General features: G+C 50.5%; 1 long non-coding RNA gene across 1 annotated transcript in view; it reads right to left on the minus strand.

Moving 5' to 3' along the window:
- Positions 1–10325: 10325 nt before the first annotated feature.
- LOC122386044 overlaps positions 10326–23458 on the minus strand; it is a 35635-nt gene continuing 22502 nt past the window's right edge. Inside the window, exons 2-3 of the long non-coding RNA XR_006257321.1 lie at positions 10830–10938; positions 10326–10504 (exon numbers count right to left, since the gene is read on the minus strand). This is a non-coding gene — a long non-coding RNA (uncharacterized LOC122386044). The remainder of the gene's footprint in view (positions 10505–10829; positions 10939–23458) is intronic.

Below are 23458 nucleotides of genomic sequence, written 5' to 3' on the forward strand. Positions count from 1 at the left end.
GTGATCCTTGATCAATTCTCTATCGTTTGGTGTGTATTTCGATGTCATACCTAACTCTAAAAATGATGCGTTGGGAGCATCGGAAGTCTGCAAGGTCATTTGTGCATTGGGTTACGTCAGGCGTGTCACGTCACTGACCTGACCCTGACCCAAAATGAACTACAAGAAACAACCGACGATGTCTGAAATGGATAGCAAATTCGAATTCAGGGCATCAAAATACCCCGAAAAGGCATACAAGTGCAAGAAGTCATTACAGGTCAACCGAGGTCACTGACCTTACCTTGACCTTTAGCAACCTTCAAAATGTCAACGGACATTGTGCCAATGTCAAATCAGCCAGTTGTGATTCTAAAACAATCCATCAGTGTGTCAGGTCAGTCGGCATTTATACCAATGTGAAGCAATCTCCAATTTAGCGTAAATCTGGCCGGAGGTTGTTCTCTTTATGACGTCATAACTCCGTGACCTGACACGACCTTGACAAAAAAAAACAAAAGTTGCGCAAAGGATGCCCCATAGGGTATTGAAAATTTGAGCAGGCTATCTGAAACGGTTCGGCGTGTAGCTAAGAAAAACCTCAGGGGGGTTGCACCCCCCTACATGGGCGAGGGTTAACCCGCGCAAGGCCGGGGGGGGGGGTGTTTGAATAGCCCCCCTCCCCCGCGGTTTTTCGCAGATGTCTCAAAAACGTCGACGCGGAGCGACGCCGTTTCTTATACACCTGTTCATGCATCTTTTCCACACATGTTGTGAAAATTTCAGACCCAGGGCTCTTAACCCTCGCCGGACCTATTGGTTTTCTACATACGCGCCGGCCGAGGGGGGGGGGGGGGCGTGTACGACCCCCCTCGCCGTCTTGCCCCTGGTGGAGCTAGCGCGTCGCGGAAAAACGAGCGTGTGCTCTGTTGCGAGACGCAGAGATTGGTACCCGATTTTAAGGTCCTAGGTCAACCGGTGACCTCTGAGGTCAGGTCAAGTGCCCCAAGGTACGGTTCAGTTTGTGGCGAATAACTTCGCAAAAAATGGCCACAGAACGCGAGTTTGGCAGCATCGTGTTCGCCACGCTCAGGCGCGTCGAATGATATACTTTTTGTTCGGGTCAGGTCAACTTAGGGTGTTGACCTCAGGTCAAGGTCAGGTCAGCACCCCCAGGTCACGAAGTTGGTCGAAAGAGGTCATGTCGCATATCATTCGATTCGGCAGGTCTTCCTGAGTCCATTGGTGGCTTTCTCGACTCGCTAGCTCAATTTGATCGGGAGTTATTGACGAAAAACTAATATGACCTTGATGACGTCATAAATGACGTCACGCAAGGTCAACATTGCAAAAGTGACGCATCTAACCTTGCAAGGAGTGCATCAAATCACGATTCTGTGTGCTTGAGATAGTTGGAGATCGTTCCCGGCGCCAGAATAGCAGTTTGAATTTTTCCCCATTGACTTATAATGGTGAGGTCACGAAAATGACCTGACCTCATATGACCTTTACGAAAAATCCGAGATATACAAGTTGTGAGGCTCATAATGGATACTACATCCTGCAAGTTTCATTTCCCTGTGACATCTCCTCTGGCAGTGAGGGCGTTGCGAAGTTGCGACATCTGAAGACCGTGCAGAGGTTCACTTATGACGTCATAGGTCAGTGACCTGACCTGACCCAAAAATGCGGTTGGTGTTAAAAGATGCGGCTTGGATCAAAGGTCAGGTATGCCAAGTTTCAGCTCTCTATCGCCAGCGTGTTCGGAGCTATCGCGGAAAAACCCTATGGGGGGGGTGGCACCCGCCCCCCCCCCTCGGCCGGCGCGGGTTAAAGACTGGTATGGGAGCTGTAAATAGCTGGCGTGGGTTTCTTATTAAGCCTCGTGACAATCGAATAAGGACCAGAGCCCCATATGCCCATGGGGCCGGTTGTTGGGGGGGGGGGGGAGGGGCAAATGATATGATGGCCCTCTGATTAGCCTTTGGAGGGGGAAGGGCATGGCCCTGATCCCCCTCTGCGACCGCCACTGCACTGAAAGTGGAAAGGGGAGGGGAAGATAGAGACATTGCTGGCCCCCAGCCTGTTTGAACCGAGGCAGTGGGCACGGTCACCCTGACCCCCAGCTACTACGCCTTTGACGAACTATGCCGACTCCAAGCAGGTCCGGTCAAGCGTTGGTCGTTTGTATACAGGGGCGTCGACGCGTAAGGAAAACTGGTCCGACTTTTTCTCGGGGGGCCCCCACCGGTGGGGGCCCCCAGGTGTCGAACGGCTTCCCAACGTACATTGGCCCCCGCGAGCCACAGCAGGGCACCGCCTAGTCGAAAAAGTGGTCCGACTAGTCGGAAAAGTCGGACCGGTGTCGACGCCCCTGTTTGTATACGCATTCTCCTGCACCGTGCTAGTATTGTCTTATACCTTTTCAGTGCCCGCTCATTCCGCGTCTCGTATTCAACAAAATGCTGCCACCAGGACTCACAGTTTTGTCTGATATGGTTTCCTTCATTAAGTGAAGGAAATTGCGGTCATAACGCTGTAGAAACAAAAGGGAATGTCCAGGCTGAATAGTCGTCAAGTTCTGGTGTTTAGAGTACCTACCGGGTGGTAGGTACAGACAGACACTAAAGTCAGCAAAAAGTGGGGAGGGGGCAGTTAACATTGCTGCCCCCCCCCCAACCTCCGAAAGTGGAGGGGGTAGCCCCCCCCCCCCCCCTGTTCCTACGCCTATGATTGTGCTTGCATGTTACCTACGTTTGATGGTTGAGTCTTCACTTCCAAGCAATTGCCAATCACCTTTCTACAAACGATGTTGAATCGTTAGTTTTCAGGATAGGTGTGAGCTGCGTGCCCCCCATCTCTAGCTCCCCCTCGCCCCCCCCCCCCCCCAGCAGACAGCAAAGGGTTCCAAGAAGTCGTTTATTTTAATACTTTTACACTGATGTTCCAGCATCACCGCACTCGGTGCTCATTGGACGTTCCAGTACGGACGGACGAGTCCATTAAATTGTGCTCATCCAGACGGGGGAGGTAGTTTTCATTCCCGTTGTGTATAAACAGCACGGAACAAGGCAATTATGTTTGTTTGACAATTAGCAAGGCTAATTAACGAACCATTTCATAATAAACCAGTCGGCGCAGGTACCACCTCTGGTGTGTGGCCCCGCGCCGGCCCGGCTCGTCTCTGTGTTGGCCGTGACGCCGGCAGCCGGAGGTGACCGCCGGCCGGCTCCAGTCGGCGCCGCGCGCCTGTCGCTGCCGGCGGCCGGCGGCTCTTATCATGGCCGCCGCCGGCGGTCGGTATATCAGCAGCGGCGCCGGCCGGCACCGGCCAGTGCTTCTGTGACAGTGATCAGTGACACATAGTGTTTGCCTTACGTTAGATCGCTAACCTATTTCAACTGCCTACATAGATACAAGTATGTCTAACATCCTCGATGCCGCTCGCCTTTACAGGGTGGAGCGGAATTGGAGGCTGGTGGAGAAGAAGCTGGATCCGGTGGTGCAGCAGCTGGTGACGAGGTGCGGGTCGGCGGCCCATCTGGTCGCCGACACGCTGCTGGTGGCCACAGACCTGGTGAAGAACCACGGCCCGGGACGACAGCCGTACATCACCTCCCTGGAGGTCGGTGACGCCGTCGTTGATCTGGGGCGCCGCCCTCTGCTGTCGGCGCTGGCGGAGGTCGGGGCCGCCGCCGCCGCCGCCCGGTGTCGTCACTGCCAGCCCCGCCAGCCGCTCCGGCTGGTCACCTCTAACAGGTCGGGGAGCTCGGCTGAGGGGCTGGAGGACCTTATCATGGGTAAGGGGGGCACGTCAGATGTTGACATTATGTTGGAGTTTGACGGCCCCTTCCGCTGGGCGCCGCCGGGCGCGGAGAAGCCGGCCGACATCGAGCCGCGCTCTGCGCCGCAGCTGTGGGCCCGGCCGACCGACAACGCCGGCTTCGTGACGCTGCACTGGGTGCGGACGGACCGGTGCGGCCACGAGGAGCCGCTGGAGGCGCTGCCGGCCGACTCGGTCCGTCAGCTGATGCTGGACTTCTGCCGGGTCATGACGGGTGGTGAGATCACCCCCACCGGCCCGGCAGTCAATGTCAAGGGGCCTGGTTCTAAGAGCGGCGGCATAGACTTCGTCTTCTGCCTGCTGGTGCGCGGCTGGTGGCCCGCGCCAGTCTGGCCCGACGGCGCCCCCTGGGACACCAGTTTCGGGGTCCACCTGGTGCCCACCGGCCGGCCGGGCAGTAAGACGGAGTTCATTGAGTACCGCATCTCGCTGTCTCGGGCGGAGCTGCTGGCCGTCCGTCAGCTCTGCCCGGGGCTGCGGGCTGCGGTTACAGCCCTAAAGGCCATCAAAAACATCCTGAAGGAGAGCGGGGTAGCCATCGGCGACTTATTAAAGTCGTACTTCATCAAGACGGCGGCGCTCTGGGTGGCCCAGGAGACGCACGGTGGACCGCGGACGGGCGTCACGGACGGCGTCCACCGGCTCCTGGACTGGCTGGAGCGGCGCCTCGATGAAGAATGGCTGCCCTGCTACTTCTACCCGGCCATCAACGTGGCGGCGGAGCTGACCGCGGACCAGCGGCAGGCCATCATCGGCTCCCTCCGGCTGGTGAGGGAGCACCTGACACCCCTCCTGATGGCCTGCTGTGAGAAGCTGGGGTGGTCCCTGAACACCCTGCTGGAGGGCGGGACGGAGCCGCTCTCAGAGCGCCAGCTGCGGCTCCGTCTGGGACGGACGCTCCTCCGGGAGGCTGTGTGGGAAGGTATCAGATTCCGCCCCACGGCTCCCTGCTGGGAGAGCTGGTGGAGTGCCAACATCCCCCTCCTGGCCCGCGCGGCCCCCCGCCTGCTCCAGTGGTACCATCACATGAAGTCGGGGACACACTTCCAGCAGTGTTTCCTGCTCATGGCCTGGAGCGTGGTGGACCCGGCGGACCTGGCGGACGGCGAGCCGATGACGTCACCGGTCGGTGACGTCACCGTCACGCTCGACGTGACGCCGCTCACCCGGCTCCTCACCGACTCCGACCTGAGGTGTCTGCTGGGTGAGCCGGCCGCGGTGGCCGCCTGGTGTCGCCGGGAGCGGCCGGCCGGCCTGACCGCCGAGCCGGACACGCCGCGGGGCCGGGCCGAGCTGCTGCTGCGGCCCGAGCTGCTGCTGCGGGCCCTCCGTGAGGCCGTGCCGCTGATGAAGTTCGTGTGGCGAGTGATGGACCGGGAGCTGAAGGAGGCCTGGGAGGGGAACTACCGACCACCGGCCACCTACCAGCAGTGCCGGGAGTGGTTGGAGCGGCACCTCAGCTGTGACCTGCAGTACACGCTCCGTGACAAACTACCAGAGATGGACGGCCCGACGGTGGTCGCCACGGCCGGCCTCTGGCGCCGGCGGACGCAGCAGCTGCTGTCCGGTGACCGGCTGCGAGCGGCCTACGACGCGGCCGTCGGCCGGTGGCCGGACCGGTGGCAGCTGCTGCAGCATTACCTGGCGGAGGACGACACACAAGGTAAGTCCGCCGCCGCACAGTGGGCCAGGCGCTTCAAAAAAGCGGAATTAAATCATTGAGCACAGCTGCGATGCCAAAAATGATTCGTTACAGGGTAAAATATCATGCTAAAGCCGAATCCGATATCCATTTTCAATTTTCATTGGTTACGCTAGGTCACTGACCTATGACGTCATTATTTAATTTCTGCGCTGAACATATGCCCGGGACAGGCGGGCACTATGCCGCATTGGCCGCGCGTTTGCAGTCTTTTCGTGGTTTCAAGCGTTCATACATGTGATATGATGTTGGTCCCATGCATTAGGGTGGGTGTAAAGGTCACCTGAAGGTCAGGTCAGGTCATTGACCTTCGATGACCTCGGTTCACTTTTTCGAGTTTTACATGTTTCTGGGCTAGTTTTTGGAGCTGAATTCGAATTTAGGAACCATTTGAACATTTACGAAGTAGTTTTGGTGCCTTCGTAACATGTTACGAAGCTGTCAGAGGCGGGTTGACACCTACTACGAATACCCGGCAGGACCCATACTGGTTGACCTGACCTGAGCTGACCCGACCTGGCCTAAATGCATGAAGACATCATCTGTGATCAAAACTAACATGATATTCGTGATCAGCATCCCGAAAACCCCCTTAGCAGCCACACTATACGACGTTCTAACAGGTCCCGACTTTCGGCCATTGACCTGACCTCAGGGGTCACCATTTGACCTATGACCTTAAAACCGGGTACCGTTGGCTTCGTCTCGTGACGACCTACACGATGGTTTTTTCCGCGAGGCTCTAGCTCAATTAGGGGCCAAACGCGAGGAGGGTCGCATCCCCCTGTGCCGTCGAGGGATGCAAAACGGCCTATGCCGGCGAGGGTTAAACCCTTATTTGTCCATTTCGCGCAAAAATGCGCAAAATATTTGCATTGGGTAGCAAGCTATACACCTTGAGGAAAGTCAGGCAGCAAATATCTTCGTGTTGTTCGGTGACGTTTTCTTTATATCCTTATATAAATTCATTGCGTCGTTGCACTACCACGGTTCCGAACAGGCACTGTAAACCCCACCGCTACTAGTAAGCATGAAATCGTTCCCGGGAACTTGAGTACGAGAAACATGCGCAGAAATACCGGCTGTTTTTTTAAAGCTATTTTGTACGGAATAACTTTAATGATTTTACGCTGAGAGCTTTTGAATCGGGGGAACGGAATATGGTACACAGCAGTCATTTCCATCACCAGTCGGTAAGTCCTACTTTGCGACGTTATAGCATTATCTGCCTTGACATTGGGGAAAGGAAACTTGCTTATTCGGAAACTTTGGACATTTCTACAATACTCTATCCCATAATTACAGGAATTTCACCGAAGTTGATTTTCGACTTAATTCCGCTTTTTTGATGCGCCTGGCCCACTGTGCGCCGGCGCCGCCGCGCGGGTTTCGCTTTGGTAGCCGAGTTACTGACTGAATAAATGCTACTTAGAAACACAGGCAAAAGGAAATGGATGAGCACGGCCGCGAACCCGCGACCTTTGGCGCGGGTTGGAATGCGACTGCGCTAACTATTACGCCACGCAGACAGTTCTATTGTGTTGACTTATAAGTGAGTTACAATGAAAAGTGGATTATTCTCCGGATGGCTCCTCCCCCTCCCGCTGACACACAGACACACACACATACAAGTGGGCGGTGCACTCCGTCACCCGGTGGCCACAACACTGGACCGGATTGGTCATCACTGTACAGCGGCAATACGAGAGACCACCGACTGTTCAATGGCCGTGGACCGATACTAAATCAGAATACGACCCGTGGCCGTGACATTGATCAATTCGACATATCCTATAAGTAAATTACATGATATGATGTTATGATCAGTATGATTGTATGATTAGATGTATGTACCCAGGCTCTATTATACAGGCACGTACCCAGGATTTCGCCCAGGAGGGGGCCACCTGCTTTCGAAGGGGCCCCCCACAGTGTATAGGGCCCCCCAGGTTCCCCGGGGGCCCCCGGGAGTCATGAAGAACCTTTCGATGGTGGGGGGGGGGGGGGCATAGTGGGTCCGGTCTCTCCTGCAGACGTAGGTGAGAAAACTCCACGTGTGTGGGAAAACGCAATTCAGTTCTTTACAACCTAATGTAGCATTTGGTTGTGATTTCTCGCGTTCAACTTCATCAAAGTCAATTAAAACGGTCTCTGTAACGGTCTAAGCCTTGAGAAAATGTGGAAAATTGGAAAGTAAAAATATTTTTGCTTGAGGAGTGTGCATGAAACGCACGGCATTTTATAAGCGAGCGCCTCAATTACTGAATATCCTCCAATTCCGGATATGTAGGTATATAATGTAATAGTGGGGAATAAATGTCTCGTTATCGGAATTCCACTATCTGGCAACTAGCCCTATGTAAACGCGGCTATTATATGTTTCACTAGGAATCGAGCGCAATTGTACTTTTAGCCAGAAAATAAATGTTTGGGTAATTCTGGGACACTCTGTATTAACCCGCGCACCGACGGGGGTCTGCGCCAACTTAGTACCGACGGGGGGGGGGGGGCGGATGACCGCCCCCCCTGAGATCTCGAGAACGAAGCAAGATAGCGACAAGCGGTAAACGGCATCGGATACGCACGGTCAAGATCTACAATTTTTACTAAGGTCATTTTCAGGTCAGGTCAAAGATGACGTCACAGGGGTCGAAAAAGTCAAAATGGCGGCGCTAAATATGGAGAGAGTTTTTCTCGAATAACTTTCGAATTAGTCAAGGTAGGAACAAACTAAGGGCATCATCGTGATCCTCTCGTCAATCCGCATCGAATGATATATATGTTGACCTCGAAAGGTCAAGGTCAAAGGTTGACCTCAGGTCACGTGACCTCGAGGTCATCATGTATATCATTGGATGCGTCTTGACGAGCTGAACACAATGAGACCATCCACGCGTCTGTATCTTGTTCCTGTACGGAGTTATTGGCCAAAAACCTTTGGTGACCTTTGATGACGTCACATGACCTCACAGCTGCCCAACAGCAAAACAGACCTCAAGGTAGTGAAGGTTGATCGTATATGAAGTCATGTATGGTATATGGGGCCATTCCGACCCGTTTTAGTGGTAAAAACAGGGAGTTGATTTTTCCCCCATTGACTTATAATGGGGAGGTCGCGAAATTGACCTGACCTTAGGTCACCGATATCAAAATTCCGAGATATACAAATTGTAGCTACTAATGACCTAACAACATCCTGCGACTTTCAAAGGCCTCCGACATCTACTGTAGCTCTGGCACGGTGACAAAGTTGCAAAAAAGTGACTTGAGGTTGGGTCATTCAAAGTGACCTGGTGACCTGACCTTGAAAGGTAGGAGGTTCAAACTTGCACACCATGTGTAAAATTGATAAGGGAATAGTCATACCAAATTTCGCGGCGCTACGCGCCGCGGTTTTCCCGCTATTCGCGAAAAACCTCAGGGGGGGGGGGCGGATATCCGCCCCCCCCCCCGTCGGTGCGCGGGTTAATTGGAGGAATAGGACTTAGGAGGAAATGTGATTGCAAATCGACCCACATCCCTGTGTTAGCCAATGACGCCTTTGGGGCCAAGGTTGGGGGGTATTCAGTTTAGCCTTTTTGTTTTTCTGTGATATCTCCGGCACCGTGAAAGATACCTATTGGCTCCTTCAGATGAGTGCCTACTCCAGTCACTACTTATTCCAGTAGACAGTAGCCACTCAGATGATTTGGGATCAATCAGGTGATAAGCGTACTTTCAGACGACCAGGGGCCCCCAGTCGACCAGGGGTTCCCAGGCGACCAGGTCCTCCAGATGACTAGGGGCCCCACTGCCCCAGGCGACCAGGGCCCTCCAGGCGACCAAGGGCCAATGCGATCAGGTCCCCAAAGCGATCAGGGGCCCCAGGCGACCAGGGGGCCCCATGCGACCAGGGGGCCCCATGCGACCAGGGGGCCCCATGCGACCAGGCTCCCGGCTACCAGGGGCCCCCAGGCGACCAGGGGCCCTCTAGGTGACCAGCGGTCCCCAGGCGACCAGGGGATCCCAGGCTACCAGGGGCCCAAGGCGACCAGGGTCCCCCAGGCGACTAGGGGCGACCCAGGCGACTAAGGAGACCAGGCCCCCGGCTACCAGAGGCCCCCTAGGCGACTAGGGGCGACCCAGGCAACCAGGGGCCCCCATGCGACCAGGCCCCCCGGCTACCAGGGGCCCCCTGGGCGACTAGGTACCCCCAGGCGATCAGGGGCCTCAATATCATGCAACCAGAGGCCCCCCATGCGACTAGGGCCCCCTAGGCGACTAGGGGCCACAGACTATCAGGGGCCCATACGACCAGGCCCCGGGCTATCAGGGCCCCCTAGGCAACTAGGGGCCCCCAGTCGATCAGGGGTCTCAATTGCGACCAGAGGCCCCCCATGCGACCAGGGCCCCCTAGGCGACTAGGGGCCACAGGCTATCAGGGGCCCTCATGAGACCAGGCCCCCGGCTACCAGAGGCCCCCTAGGCGACCAGGGGCCCAGGAAACTGGGGGCGCTTGGATGACTGCAGGGGCCCCTCGGGTACCCAGGGCACATAAATGAAACTTTAATATCAATTTTTCTTCCGAGTAAAAGACGTTTTGTCCAGTGTTTAAAAAAATATCCTGGGGCTTGAGGGGCTCCCTGAGCGCCTTCGGCGCTCAGGGGGGGCCTTGGCCCCCGTGGCCCCCCCCCCTTGGGTACGTCACTGCTATTATATGGTCCAAATGCGATTTACCTATATCATTTACCTATACCTACCTATATCTGTAAGAGTTTGCATCTCTCTAATGATGCCAAAGTTTATGCAATTCCGTTAAAACCTCCAATACAATACCAATACCACGGTGTTGAAAAGCCACAGTAGGGAAGACTGCCCTTGGAGACAAATGTCCAAGATATGAGCTGCAGTCGGCTCCGAAAGCAGTTTGACAGATGGCAGCACCGTCAGCTGATGCTTGTGTAGGTGGCAGCACCAGTCACAGCAACGCCAGGCCAGAGCTGCAATCACAAACAAAAGGATTATTTGTAACGAGACGAATATCGTTGAAAGGTGCGTCGAACTTTAGGAATACAGCAAAACAGGAAGATATGACAGTCAAACTCGTTTATAGAGGAAGCAAATTATGAATCATTTCCAGCTGCTGCATTGATTATTTCTCATGTTTGCGTTTCAGATTAGCTATAGGTAGGTAGCCAGGATACCTATTTGCAATAAAATAAAATGGTTCAGCGAAACTAGATTCAGCAGATGGAAAATACATTTATTGTGCTAAGTACAATTATAACGTTTGAATAGAGTCAGACTTGATCCAGTCCAAGATACCCATCTGCTGCCGTCGGTGCCGGAATATGCCGTCAGATGACAGGGCCGACATCAGAATAGGAACCGATTGAAATGTCGACATCCGTCTCAGAAACACCATGGAGTCGAGCTGCGAACAGAAACAACAAAAACATGTCAGAGTGACCGAAACGTGCAGCTGAGTGAGCACTTGTCATTTCTGGGATGGACAATTAGGGGCACACACAACAAGAAACGAACAAAACAACAAACGTGCATCGTTAGCTCATGTTGAGGTCATCGTTTCTCGAGGGCAGCGCTTTTCGAGGAGCGCTGTGGCCCGAAGGTTTGGACTTTGAATTGTGAAAAACGCCCGCCCGTCGTTAGCCCGCGCCCCGCTGGGCTCTGCCGAGCAACGCGCCCGGTTGGGGGGGGGGCCATTTTGGCCCCCCCCCCCTAAGATCTCGAGAACCACGCAACATAGCGACAAGCGGTAAACGGCGTTGGATAGCCCCAACGGGGAACTACCTTGTGACCCAATTTTATTGACCTAGGTCAAACCGATGACGTCACAGGTCAGGTCAAAGGTCCAATTTTCACCGTTTACAGGCACTTCAAGAAATGCGTTGTAAAATCGAGTAAAATGCATTTCATTGAAAATCATCGATGGGGAAATGTTCTTCAAACACATATTTTGCTATTTGAGGTCACTGATACCAGGTCAGGTCACAGAGGTCAGGTCACGTGGGGGTCACAATATGAAAGTGTCGTGTGATACATGTTTTATGGTCCATTTTACATGACAAATGCGATTATATGGGTCAGGCAGCCTTTGGGGCCAGCTTAGATCACGTTTTGGTCAAGGTCAGGTCAAGGTCAGGTCAAGGTCAGGTCAAATTAGGTCAAATTTCAAAGTTAATATTTTTGCATAAAATGGGTATCGAATCGATGCAGCTCGTCACGGGGAGTTCAATGGTGGTCTTTGTTTTGCCGTACGTGGTCTATAATTGCTAAAAATTGAGTTCAAAAATTTGACGTCATCATTTTTGAACAGTTTTTTCGCTATAACTTGGCCAAAAAACGAGATATCGATCTGAAATTTGGTATGTATATAGAAGAGCGCTGGGACTATCACATATCTTCCGGTTTTTTCGAAATTCGGAAAATTTTTGGAATTTTTCCAAGTTTTTCTAAAAAAATCAATTTTTTGATTTTTGTTTGCCAAAAACCAAAAATTTGGAAAATCCGAGATAGCAGTTTTGTAGCGCCGCTTTTTGCCTACTAGACCATATAAAGAACTTTGAAATTGCTTGATAACTGTAGATTTGGTGAGCGTTTCAAGATTGCATATTTTTTGCTCATTTTTGCTCGAACATGACCTCAGTTTGACCTCAATAACTCCTGACCTAAGGTGACCTAAGACTTGAAATTTGGTGTGAAGGTGTCAAATTGATGCCCGGGAAGGTACTGAAAATTTGGCGGCGCTGCGCGCTGCTGTTTTCCTGCTATTCAGGAAAAACCACAGGGGGGGGGGCCAAAATGGCCCCCCCCCCAACGGGGCGAGGGTTAGCTCATGTTGAGGTCATCGTTATGGACAACTCAGAGTCTTGCATATCTCAAAGTGGTTTGACAAAAATTGACTCTGGGACAACTTTGCACAGAAGGGCTATACCCCCCTCTCCCCCTAGGATCTCGAAAACGATGGGATACATTCGGTTGATGTCTGCAATTTTTACACCGTTTTTTTTTTTTTAAAGTCAGTGCAAAGATGACGTTGCAGGGGTGAAACTAGTCAAAGTTGTGGCGTGTGAGGCCAATAAAGTACAGGGTGTCCCAAAAAAGGTTATGATTTAAAACTTCACCCTCGCCCTGGCAGGGGGGGTCGATGCGACCCCCCTAAGGTTTTTCGAAGATAGCGTAAAAACGGCGGCGCGCAGCGGCGCCAAATTTGACACAGCCTATGGGGCAACCTTTTTACATATGACCTGAAAATTTCAGGTCCAGGTGACCTTGGGTCAGGTCACCAGGTCAGAAAAACCGGTGGAGGGTCATGGTCAAATTTCAATTTTCTTTTTGCACCTGTTCTTCTCACAGTTTTGGACTGATTTCCTTCAAACTTTCAGGATGTGCTAAGTTCACCGAGTTGTATAACATATACATAGCCTGTGGGCCATGGCCCCCCCACTTTCGGAGGTGGGGGGGCCAGCAATGTTAACTGGCCCCCCCACTTTTTGCTGACTTAAGTGTCTGTCTGTACCTAACCTACCACCCGGTAACTTGACAACTATTCAGCTTGCCCTTTAATGAGGATTCCTTTTTGTTTCTACAGCGTTATTGACCGCAATTTCCTTCACTCAATGAAGGAAACCATATCAGAGACAAGACTGTGAGTCCTGGTGACAGCATTTTGTTGAATACGAGGCGCGGGACAGCGAGCACTAAAAAGGTATAGGCAATACTAAGACAATACTAGCACGGTGCAGGAGAATGCGTATACAAACGACCAACGCTTGACCTTATCTGCTTGGGGTCGGCATAGTTCGTCAAAGACGTACTAGCTGGGGGCCAGGGTGACCGTGCCTCAGCCTCGTTTCAAACAGGCTGGGGGCCAGCAATGTCTGTTTCTGCCCCTCCCCCTTCCACTTCCAGTGCAGTGACGGTCGCAGAGGGGGATCAGGGCCATGCCCTTCCCCCCTCCAAAGGCTAATCAGGGGGCCATCATATCATTTGGCCCCCCCAAACAACCAATGGGCCCCCATGGGCGTATGGGGCTCTGGCCCTTATTCGATTGTCACGAGACTCAAGAATCCCACGCTAGCTATTAACAGCTCCCAAACCAGTCTTTGAGGGTCCTACACTGATCTCGGAGGGCCCTTCAGTGGCGGTCAAGCGCCCACATTGACCGCTGAGAACCCACATTGACCTCATTTGAGGGCCCCTAAACCGGCCTCAAGGGCCCAGCCGGCGTCTGAGGGCCTCACACCGGCCTCTGGTGGCCTCATTTCTGTCTCTGGGGTGCCTTTAGGTGCCTTTGAGGGCCCCGCACTGAATTCTGAAGACCCGATGCCGGCCTCTAAGGGTCCGCATCGGCCTCTGAGGGTCCACCTTGGCCTGAGGGGTCCAACGCCGGCCCATGCCGGTCTTTTAGGGCCCCACACTGACCTCTAAGGGCCCATGCTGACCTGTAAGGACCCACATTAGCCTATGAGGCCTTGCACGGGATTCTGAAGACCTGATGCCGGCCTCTGAGGCCCATCTTGGTTTTTGAGGGCCTTCTGCTGGTCTCTGGGTTCCAACACCGGCCCATGCCGGTATTTTAGGGTCCCACATTGACCTCTAAGGGCCCCGCACTGGATTCCGGAGATCCGATGCCGGTCTCCAACGGTCCGCATCGGCCTCTGAGGGCCCACCTTGGCCTATGAGGGCCCTCCGCTGGTCTCTAGGTTCCAAGTCCCTCCCATGCCGGTCTGTTACGGCCCCACACTGACCTCTAAGGGCCCATGCTGGCCTGTAAGGACACGCATTAGTCTCTGAGGGCCTTGCACTGGATTCTGAAGACCCGATGCTGGCCTCTGAGGCCCATCTTGGTTTTTGAGGGTCTTCTGCTGGCCTCTGGGGTCCAACACCGGCCCATGCCGGCATTTTAGGGTCCCACACTGACCTCTGAGGGCCCATACTGGCCTGTAAGGACCCACATTAGCCTCTGATGGCCCAAGTCGGCATCTTAAGGTCTCATCCTGCCCTTTGCAGGCCCTGTACTGGTCTCTGAGGGCCTTAACCCTCGCCAGCCGGGGGGGGGGGGGGGTGCCGCCCCTCCATAGTTTTTTTTCGCGATAGCTCCGAACACGCCGGCGATAGAGAGCTGAAGCTTGGCATACCTGACCTTTGAATCAAACGGGATCTTTTGACACCAACCGCATTTTCGGGTCAGATCAGGTCACTGACCCATGTGGTCATAAGTGAACCTCTGCACGGTCTTCAGATGTCGCAACTTCGCAACGCCCTCACTGCCAGAGGAGATTTCACAGGGAAATGAACCTTGGAGGACCTAGTATCCAATAGGAGTCTTTCAACTTGTATAATGTATATCTCGGATTTTTCCTAAAGTTCATATGAGGTCAGGTCATTTTCGTGACCTCACCATTAGGTATAAGTCAATGGGGATAAACTGAAAACTTTTTCTGGCGCCGGGAATGATCGATCTCCAACTACCTCAAGCACACCGAATCGTGATTTCATGCACTCCTTGCAAGGTTCGATGCGTCACTTTTGCAATGTTGACCTTGCGCGACGTCATTTATGAAGTTATAAGGGTCTTATTAGTTTTTCGTCAATAACTAGGTACCGATCAAATTGAGCTAGCGAGTCGGGAAAGCCACCTATGGACTCAAGAAGACCTGCCGAATCGAATGATATGCGACATGACCTCCTTCGACCAATTTCGTGACCTGGGGACGCCGACCTGACCGTGACCCGAGGTCAACACCCTAAGTTTACCTCACCCAAACAAAAAGTATATCATTCGACGCGCCTGAGAGAGGCGAACACGATGCTGGCAAAATCGCGGCTCTGCGGCCATTTTTTGCGAAGTTATTCACCAAAAACGGAACCGTGCCTTGAGGCACTTGACCTGACCTCAGAGGTCACCGCATATGTTACCACCCACCTCTAACTCAAAAACTAAGAGGGCTAGAAAGACGCGGGAAAAAGCCGTCGATAGCTCTCAATGCGTACGTTTGAAGGTATTTCAGTCATTTTTCATCTTAGAGCAATATTGGGGTCACCAGAGGTCATCAAAGGTTAACATTTTCCAATGGTCATAATATTTTTCAGAAAACATGTCGTTATCTCAGGAACTATGGTAGCTAGAAAAACGCATGGAAAAGCAATCGATAGCTCTTGAACTCTTCTTTTGAAAAGGACATTATCGAAATTGACTTCAGGTCAATGGTTTAGCCTCCAGAGGGCAAAAACTCCAAAAATAGCTGTTTTTACGAATAGTGTTTTTCGACAATAACTTTCAACTACAAAAAGCCACGACATTTATATTGCCAGAATCGTGTTCCCCTCGCCGAGACGCGTCGAATGAACTATAATTTGACCTTGAAAGGTCAGCTTGAAAATTTGACCTCAGGTCAAGGTCATGACCTGACCGGAAAAGGTCGTCATGTTGCATATCAGTCGATGCGTCTCAGCAAGGCAAACACAATGAGACCATCCCCAGCGTTCTATCTCTTTCCATTCGCGAGTTATGGGCAAAAATCTGTTTGTAGCCTCAAATGACCTCGGATGACCTTTCTAGAGGCTATCAGCAAAAATGACACCTTGGTCATCACGGGTGGTCCAAATCATTGTGATTCTGAAATATTTGGACTGTTCCTATGCGTACACACGGATCTAGAGGCATTTTCATTTTTCTCCATTGACTTGTAATGTAAAGGTCACGCCACTGACCTGACCTTAGGTCACAAATATAAAAAATCCGAAATATACAAATGGTCGGCGCCCATAACATCATGCACTCCACCAAGTTTCAAACCTTTCCGACACTGCAGGCTGGACATGATTGCAAACTTTTTTAGGTTTGGTCAGTTAACTTGACCTGGTGACCTGACCTAATATAACCTCGGTCAAAATTTTCACACATTGTCCAAAATTCATGTACCAAAAGCTACCCCAAGCGGCGCGGCGCTACGCGCCGCGGTTTTTTATTCACACGTCAAAAACGCAACAGGGTGGTAAATGCCCCCCCCCCCCCAACTGTGGCGATGGTTAATTATAACCAGTCGATGCGTCTCGTAACGGCTCACACGTTCGTTTTTTTCCGTGGCGCTCTAGCTCCATCGGGGGCGAAACGGCAAGGGGGTCGTACCCTCCCCCCCCCCCCCATCGGCCGGCACGTATGTAGAAAACAAATAGGTCCAGCGAGGGTTAACCCTCGCCCTGGCAGGGGGGTAATGCAACCCCCCTTAGGTTTTTCGAAGATAACGTAAAAACGGCGGCGTTTGGCATAACCTATGGGGCAACCTTTTTACATATGACCTGAAAATTTGAAGTCCAGTTGACATTGGGTCAGGTCACCAGGTCAGAAAAACCGGTAAAAGGTCATGGTCGAATTTCAATTTTCTTTTTTCACCTGTCTAACTCACAGTTTTGGACAGATTTCCTTCAATCTTTCTGGATGTGCTAAGTTCACCGAGTTGTATAGCATATAGTTCGGGTTTTTTTTAGGTCATTGACCTAAGGTCAGGTAGAGGTCATTACGTCGTAATGTTAAGCCTATGGGAAAATACTAAATTCGGAAAATACTGGAGATATCCGCTTTGTTCCACAACATTTGTGCTTTGAAACCATAGTAATGAATAACAGGTCATTAGGTGCTGCTTTGTTTGGTGTACTTATTCATGGGTCAGGTCAAATGAGGTCAACTGAGGTCAAATGACGTCTTTGCCAATAACTTGGCACATATTGACGCTAGAGCAAAAGATGGTGTCATTGTGTTCCTTGTGATCAGCCGAATCGAATGATATTCGATATGATGCAATTTGGTTACCTTGAACTTAGTTAATTAACCCTCGCCGGCCGAGGGGGGGGGGGGGGCGGGTGCCGCCCCCCCTAGGTTTTTTCGCGATAGCTCTGAATACGCTGGCGATAGAGAGCTGAAACTTCGCATACCTGACCTTTGACGCAAGCCGGATCTTTTGACACCAACCGCGTTTTTGGGTCAGGTCAGGTCACTGACCTATGACGTCATAAGTGAACCTCTGCACGGTCTTCAGATGTCGCAACTTCGCAACGCCCTCACTGCCAGAGGAGATGTCACAGGGAAATGAAACTTGCAGGATCTATTATCCATTATGAGTCCCACAACTTGTATATCTCGGATTTTTCCTAAAGGTCATATGAGGTCAGGTCATTTTCGTGACCTCACCATTATAAGTCAATTAGGAAAAATGAAAACTTATAAAATATATTTTAAAACTTATATAAATATATATATATATATATATATATATATATATATATATATATATATACCACACATATATACCACACATATATATATGTGTATATATACCACACACACACATATATATATATATATATATATATATATATATATATATATATATATATATATATATATATATATATATATATATATATATATATATATATATATATATATATATATATATATATATATATATATATATATATAAAACTTATAAAAAATACTTATATCATTCGACGCGACTTGACGTGCTGAGGTCACTGGTGCTTTTCTTTTTTCCAGGGCCTCGGATAACGAATTTTCACTGGGTGGGCAAATGCCAAAAGTTTGCCCGTAGAGCAAAATTATGTATTCTTCGCCGTATGTTAGTTGCTAGGGTGTTCCTAAAGAACAGAGATATTAGCCGTTTTCGCTTATCTGGCGAATGCACCTAATTCTTACCTAATCTGCACCTAATCTGTTTGATAACAAATATCTTCATAAAGGCCGTTTTCACGACGGAATAGCAGGCATCTATTTGATACCAATATAATCCTTTGGTTCCTCAGGAATTTTAGTAGTTCTTTTTAGTAGGTTTACCAGCTTTCGAATGAATGGCGCGTTAGTTTGCTATTTTTCTATTAAATATCACATCGATTTACTTTATCTAAGGATTTATCACTAACATCAACATAAAGCGTAAGCACAATTATAAAATTATGAAATTATTAAATACTAGTACAATAGTTAAAAAAAGATACTGAGTTGCCACACTACAAAAGATATATTCATTTATGGCGCACGACAGACATTTAGAAAGCAGCGCCCTGTTTTATTGCACGCTGCTAGCCGCTTCCATTGGGTTTTGCAGGCCGACGTCATTGGTTGTTACACGTATGTCACGCGACTTGTGGCCTATCACGGCTCTTTAATGATCTCCACTAAATGAATGCAACAATGGCCTTTTAAGTTGATATCTGTGGCCATCTGTCTATGGAGCGACCAATATGAAAGTTAGATGAATTTACCGGGGTTACATGACTATGAGCAAGCAAATGTGTATCAGGAATGGATTCAGGTGGAGAATTGCGCTGGACCATGAGTGCTCGAGCGCTCCCAATTCCACGCCGGTTTGGCTTTGGAGTTTGGAGCCGAGACAGACGATGCGGGTCAAGGTCACCGCTGGGGTAACGCTGGATTGGCTGCGCCCGAGCACCCGTAACGCGGCACAATTCTCCATCTATAGATTTTCCTATTCGCTCAGCATTGTGATACCTAAGTGTTCGTAATAGCAATTACTCTGCTTATGTACTTATCCCCGGTTATTTAAAAGAAGTTTTTGTGAGGGGATATCACGGCTATAGGTAGGTTCTCAGTTGCCCTATTCACGACTTTCAAAGAATGCTCCGATATCTAAATACCGCACAGACCTACTGCATTGGTGAATCTGACAAAAGGTCTGTGGAATTACATTCCCCCTCACCACACCCCTAAAAACTCATCCAGTGTCCAAAACCACTTTTATCGACTCGCCAAAAAAAAAAAACACACACACACACTCACACAAAGCATGGGGCATGTCAGCTCTCAGTTCATTTATCATTGTCTTTACCATGGTTCAATTGCATTGCGCGATTCAAAGCACGTGAGTGCCTATATAGTATATATGTAGAAAATAATACCTACAGCAAAACATCAAAAATTACAAAGGCTACAATGCTTAAAAAGTAGGTTCATCAAGGAAGCCCATTTTAGCTTGCGTGGTGTTGCCAACCATGCGATTCCAACGCGGGCTATTCACAACGTCTGCAAAGGCACGTTAACAACTGACAAGCCGCCACCGCTGCCACATATTCATAGATGGTTGATATCGCAGCTTGAGCGTCAGCAGCGCGGCCCACAACGCGTCGGCGCCAGCGCACGCAGCTGTTGGCACTCGGCAGCCGGTGTTGCGACTTAACGGCCGGCCGGCCCCATGAAGGAGAAGCTCTTGCTGAAGCTTTGTGATCGCCTCATAGCCGCCTTGGATGTCATCTTTCTTGGCAGATCATGGTGTGTCAAAAGTGGAAATAGCCGCCCAGCTTTAGTTCGCCAGCCTTGTCAATAGATGGCAGTACCACAATATGGGCAGCGGATAGTGCAATTGACGTCAAATTTTCGTTATCTGCTAAGAATTGAATGGTGGATCTTTTCATGCAAGAATCAAGTAAATCGGTTCACAACTTTTCTAGCAACAGAGATATGAAGTCAAACACCCTGCCAGACGGCGGCGCGGCGGCCGGCGGCGGCCGTCACGCGCCGCCTGGGAGACTGGCGGCGCTGAACGGTTCCGAGTTGGCACTGCACTAAAACCTGTTAACTGCTTGGAATAGTTATTATAACAAAATTTTCATTCAAGTGAGGAATAACCAAGGGCAGGAAGTGTGTATGCTTGTGTGCGTACTGTGTAAGCCAAGAAACTGCATTAGCAGATACTCGCTAATATTAGATCCAGCCAAGTCCAAACGCATTCCAGGGGATGTGTTCTTGATGGGTCAACAATATTTATCGTTCGAGGGCGGATACAGTTTTAACAATACAAAAAATATTTTTGAACAGCTCTATTCCTTGAATAATTCTCTTCAACGCCTCATTCCTAGTTAAGCGAATTAGCCCACCCTGGTTGAATAAATAAGGCGATTTCGCCACAAGGTCGCGGAAAACCGACCGAAAACGGCCGCGCTCAACGTTAATTTGGGCATGCAGACTCTTAAAAACTCGCATTGGGCGGGTAGGGTTTCCAAGGTATTGGCTCCAAAACACCGTATTCGGCTCCCGAATACGTCCAAGTGACCCGCCTCGTTCCTAGTTAAGCTCTAATTAGATCAAGTGACTCATAAGGAGCGAAAAAGCGACAAAAAGCATGCATTCCCCTATGGCGGCGGGCTGCCGGGTTGCCAGACGGCGCACCGGCTATTTCCACTTTTGACACACCATGTCCATCCGTTCAGATGGTACGGTGCAGTCTGGATAAAGGACGAAGTCCAACGCCGCTAACCCCGCGACCGCCACCCCAGAACGTGGCCGCAGACCGAACGGGCGTGAGGGCCGTAAGGGCCACCCCGCCATCCGGTAGGTGGCTGAGCAGCCGGGCGCAGCGGCGCCTGGGCGGCGGCCGCGCTGAGATGAAGTCCCAAACCGCCATGTCGCCATCACCGCCATCACCATTGCTGCAGCTGTTCCCAACCGCCTCCATTGCCGCCGTTGTCAGGTATTGCCAGCAGCCGCGCCGCGGGATGTCAGAAGCCGCGCCTCCAGCGCCCCTCTCCGCACGTGTGCAGGTGCTCTGCGGCCGCCGGGTCCGACGTCCAGGCAGAACATGATATTTCCATGCTGCTCCGACGGTGGGCTGGTCTTGTTTGGGTGTTCCTCCACTGTGACGTCGGTCACGCCTACCCCGGCCAGGGCGCAGAGGCCGACGTCTCACCATCTGGTTGCGGTCCTCAGTCGGGTCGCAACGTGTGCCTCTACCGCAGCGTGGAGCGCGCTCCCGCTGGGCAGCGATACAGCCAAACGTAACATGCGGGCGGCCAGCGCTGCGCCGGACAGCGGACCCATGCAGGGGGTATGCCGGTCTCGGCCATTAGCGGGGTCGTCGGGGCCGAGGCTGTACATACAGCTGGTGACCGCGTGAGCCGCCAATCGAAGCTCACGGCTTATAAGCTCGACGTGGGCATCACACGTTGTCCCGATGGGAGCTCCACGACGCCGCCGCGAACTCCAGCAGCGCGGCTCGCAGCGCGAAGACCGGTACGGACGGCCGGGGCGCAAACGGCGTGCGGGAGTCGCAGGCGACGGAAGACGTTCTGCGGACAGAAAGGGTTGGGCATAAGCTGGTCGGCAGGACACTCTTGAGCCGAGCCTTTGATGTAATTACAGATGATCCAGAAGCATGCACAAAAATTCATGACACACTATTCCCATTTATGTATTTGCTACATATGATATGATATACCAGCTCATGATCAGTGACGCATTCTGGGCAATATGGTCTAAAGTGAAGTAACTGAAGTTACAATTGACAGCTTAAAAAAACACACACACGCACACACATTCGATAGCTTATGAGAATAACATGCCTTGTCTGTTTAATGCAGGAAAATATTTTTCACTTTTTTAGAAACAGCAAAACCGTTGTCAACATGCCATGTCAACTATCTAAGCAATTTTTATGGAAACTGCTCTAGCTAGCTTAAAGTTCCACAACGTTTCCGGAGCACTGCACCCAAACTCAGTTCATGTTGCAAGAAAAAACAGTAATAATGCCTCCTAATTTTGAAGGAAATATAGGTATGAGTAATTTGATTTGGAAATTGGAAAGCAACAAATTTCCGCACATCATTTTAGCAAAATTACTATTTTCTTCAGCCACCAGGTTTTGCACAAAACTATAGTAAACTTTATGATCTAGTTTACACCAAACCAAAGCCCCTTTTAACAAATGTTGAATAAATTTTAACAATTTTAAAAAATGTATCGTGGAAAAAATGAAAAGTGTAGATTTGTAAAGCCGGGATATTTCACGGATTAGGCACTTAAAGAAATATCTTCACCTTTCTTTGAGCCACCAGCCTTCACCAAGTTTTACACGAATGTAGTGAACCAGACAATGTGGCAACTCAAAATTGTGATGGTTTGAGATAATTATAACGGTAAAAGAAAAAGCAACACAAGGTTCCTTACCCTCGCTTTTTTCACTAGTCCAGATGAGGCTTCAACTGTTGCCGACCTGAGGAGCTTTAGGGACTTGAGCTTTCCAAAACTCAATTTCTAAGGGCACTGAGCAGTGTTTGGGTTTCACACGTATGCGATCGTAAGTTATATTAAGTTGACAAAGCAAGCAAAGCAAAGCATGATGCCCCGCGCGTCCACCCGCGACCACGTCCCGCGTCCGACTCCCGACCGCCGCGTGACCCGAGGCTCCCGGCGGTCACGTGACCTACCGGCCGGGACTGCAAACGGCCTTCAACACCATTCTTGTATGACGTCATATCCTACTGAGGTGCTGATTGGTTATTTCCACCGTAGTTATTTTTGTTTCATTGTTTTGCGTGTTTTTCTTATGTGAAATGTAATTAAAAAATTTGCCATATTTTAATCACCATTAAAACATAACTCAATAGGCATAAAAGAAAGCTCGATATATACTTTCCTTGTTTTTAAGAATTCCGGAATTAGATACCCGAGGGAGTAAAGTTGCCACGCTGATTTGATACCTCATAGTCGAAAGGTGGGCTACTAGAACCAAAAATTGCTGTGTTTGTAAATAAATAAGTGATTTGAGGGCAAAAAATGCCCGGATTTAAACTTCTAAAATTATTTTGAACATAAAATATTTCAGTTTGAGGGATGTTAAGGCCTCAAAGGGTAGGTACTTTTTAGGTATTAAATAAGTTCCTCTGCGAAAGTTCCGTCGTGAAAACGGCCATAATGAATTTATTTCAGTGTTTTAGTCGATGATAATGTCTGATGATATGACAAGGCAGGTATATAAGCAATTCGTGCAACCCTAGCTGATAGCTACTTAGAAATACACTGAACCTAATTTGACCAAATCCTCACCAAAACTGCACCTAACCTAAACCTGTGTACCAGATGGCCGTCGTGAAAACGGCTATTACCCACACATGATGAAGTT

The sequence above is a fragment of the Amphibalanus amphitrite genome, unplaced genomic scaffold, assembly GCF_019059575.1.
Source record: "Amphibalanus amphitrite isolate SeventyFive unplaced genomic scaffold, NRLGWU_Aamphi_draft 000238F_arrow, whole genome shotgun sequence".
In the NCBI taxonomy this organism is placed as follows: domain Eukaryota; kingdom Metazoa; phylum Arthropoda; class Thecostraca; order Balanomorpha; family Balanidae; genus Amphibalanus; species Amphibalanus amphitrite.